The 3,151-nt window shown below is 48.3% G+C and overlaps 1 pseudogene; it reads left to right on the top strand.

Annotated features, from left to right (window-relative positions):
• Positions 1-1,416: 1,416 nt before the first annotated feature.
• Positions 1,417-1,588, top strand: LOC112205516 (U2 spliceosomal RNA; annotated as a pseudogene).
• Positions 1,589-3,151: the final 1,563 nt, after the last annotated feature.

Below are 3,151 nucleotides of genomic sequence, written 5' to 3'. Positions count from 1 at the left end.
GTTACAGAACAAGACACTGTCTTGAAAAAAATAAATAAATAAAATCTAATTGAATTAAATAGGAAACTAAATTAAAAATAAACTTCCAGGCCAGGCACAGTGGCTCATGCCTGTAATCCCAGCACTTTGGGAGGCCGAAGCGGGAGGATCACTTGAAGTCAGGAGTTTGAGACCAGCCTGGCCAATATGGCAAAACACCCTCTCTATTAAAAATACAAAAATTAGCCAGGTGTGGTGGCGGGCACCTGTAATCCCAGCTACTCCAGAGGCTGAGGCAGGAGAATTGCTTGAACCCAGTGAGAGGCGGAGGTTGCGGTGAGCAGAGATCACACCACTGCACTCCAGCCAGGGCAACAGAGTGAGGCTCCATCTCAAAAATAAAAATAAAAAACAAACTTCCAATTGTTCTAACTGCTTTATAGTATTTATCTCCTTAAGACCCCACAGAAGCCAGTGAGAGAATCTGGCTCCCAACTGTGGGGACAACACTGAGGTGTGGCACCTTCTTGGCTCTGGAGGGAGCTCGGTCCCTGGACCTGCATTCTCCCACAGGCCCTGCCTCCTGCCCACTTGTCTCAGCATCTGGTTGTGGAAAACAAATTGCCATGTGATACTGCAGTTGCATGTGATGATTCAGAGGGTAAGGGAACCTGAACAGAGCTTCTCGGCACCCCAGGACAACTTATAAGTCTCTTCTGGTGCCAGCTTCCCAAGATGATTTTGGTCTCCTATTATGGGGAGCTCAGGTGAAATATGGGCAGTGTGTGCCTACTCACTCTGCATCTGAATGGTCCTAAAGCCTCATAGAAAGGTTATATCCTTTCTATCTTCATATCCTTTATACAAGACTCCCAGCTGGGTATGATGGCTCATGCCTGTGATCCCAGCACTCTGGGAGGCTGAGGTGGGTGGATCACTTGAGTTCAGGAGTTCCAGACCAGCCTGGCCAACAGGGTGAAACTCGTGTCTCTACCAAAAAATAGAAAAAAAGCCAGGCGTGGTGGCGTGCGCCTGTACTCCCAGCTACTTGGGAGGCTGAGGTGGGAAAATCGCTTGAACCCGGGAGGTAAAGGTTGCAGTGAGCCAAGATAATGCCACTGCACTCCAGCCTGAGTGACAAGAGTGAAACTCTGTCTCAAAAAAAAAGACACCCTTACACTTCCCCTAGAGGAATCTCTGAGGGAAAATCTATGCAGATCTCTAAAGGGTCACTGGGAAAGCAGGAGAAAGGGACCAAGGTGAGTGCAACTACTCAGTAGCCGCCGTGAGGGGCTCAACCATGATGATACTGGAGGGTGTCATTGATGTTGATATGCAGTGACAAAACTAAGTGTTCTTTGTGTGTGTTGGGGGAAATATCCAGGAGACAGTGTGTCTCTTCTTTCTTCCCTTGAAATTTAACTTAATTCTGTTATAATCACTTCTCGGCCTTTTGGCTAAGATCAAGTGTAATTCTGTTATATTATTTTTATGTGGTATTATGTTTAAATTATTTGGGGATGTAGGTGGGGTTTAAGTAGAGTAAACAGTTAACTGTGATATCCTATATGGGGACAGTCATGGTTCGCTTGCATTCACCTCATTCATTCATCCATCAAAAATACTTTTAAGGATCTACCGCTTGCCAGACAGCGTACTAGGCACAGGGATACAGAAAGAAGAGACACTGTCACGGGGTCAGGAATTCGAGACCAGCCTGGCTCACATGGAACCCCGTCTCTACTAAAAATACAAAAATTAGCCAGACGTGGTGGCGGGCGTCTGTAATCCCAGCTACTCGGGAGGCTGAGGCAGGAGAATTGCTTGAACCCAGGAGGCAGAGGTTGCAGTAAGCTGAGATCACGTCATTGCACTCCAGCCTGGGCAGACAGAGCAAGACTCCATCTCGGAAAAATAAAAAACAAAGACACTGTTCTTGAATTCAGTATAAAGTGGGAGATAAACAAATAAGCAGGCCCTGACAATCTAGCAGAACGAAAGCCATGTGAGATCGTGCCTTGGTAGCTTTGGGGGCTTCGGGGAAGTGCACTATGCCAACATGTATCCTGCAGTATGGAAATTCCACCCGTGGAGACAGGAAGCCCTCTTAAGAAGTCCTCCGTTTAAAATAAGGTCTTACCTTGGCTTCTCCCAAAAAGGGCAGTCTGAGCCAAGGGCCTGTGTGTCAGTGGTTTATTTTGATAAGCCATCCTAGGGGTCTGGTGTGAGGGAATCAAGAAGAATCAAACAAGGGCTGGGCTTGGTGGCTCACGCCTGTAATCCCAGCACTTTGGGAGGCTGAGGTGGGTGGATCACCTGAGGTCAGGAGTTCAAGACCAGCCTGGCCAACATGGTGAAACTCCATCTCTACTATTAATAAAAATATAAAAACTATCCGGGCATAGTGGTGCATGCCTGTAATCTCAGCTATTTGGGAGGCTGAGGCATAAGGAGGCATAAGAATCACTTGAACTCGGGAGGCAGAGGTTGCAGTGAGCTCAGATTGCTCCACTGCACTCCAGCCTGGGCAACAGGGCAAGAGTCCATCTCAAAAAAAAAAAAAAAAAAAAAAAAGGAAGGGAAAGCCAACTTAGGGGTGCATTACAGAGCTACAGAGCTGGTTACTCCCATGGGCAAGTGGGAGAGTTCCCCCAGGGAGGCTTTCTGAGGAACCACTGAAAGGCATGGGAAAGGGGAGGTTTCCCCTATTGGCTCTTCCATCCTTTGGTCAAAGCTCGCTCTGAAGTGTTGACGCTCACATTTCCTGGGTTTTGTGTGCATGCACCAGGGCTGTGGAGACGGAAGCCTGGGAGTGGGGGCAGGAGAAAGGAAGGACAGCCGAGGAAGGGCTGTCAGGCTCCAACTGCACAGGAGGCTGCTGCAGCAACAGCAGGAGCTCACGGTGGCCTGAGTCAATGGACAAAAGGTCATCAAAGGCGCTTGGCTGAAAGGAAATGTTATCGGAGGAAAAGTTACCATTCCACTAGGCTAGTGCCAGCTACCGAGCATGCATATTCAATTCTGATCAAGCATTTATTGGGCTTTCCACTCCAGGGTCTGGTTTGCTCCCTCAGGGTCCTCCCGAGGAAAGGGACCAGAGGACAGGCAAATTCCGATAAGTCAGTGGGAGAAGAACCTTTTTGGGGCAGTGAGAGGTGGTGGAAGTTTTCGA

This window comes from Pan troglodytes, chromosome 15 (assembly GCF_028858775.2).
Source record: "Pan troglodytes isolate AG18354 chromosome 15, NHGRI_mPanTro3-v2.0_pri, whole genome shotgun sequence".
Taxonomy (NCBI): domain Eukaryota; kingdom Metazoa; phylum Chordata; class Mammalia; order Primates; family Hominidae; genus Pan; species Pan troglodytes.
Note: the sequence above shows the minus strand (reverse complement) of the source record. Positions and strands in the feature narration are given on the sequence as shown.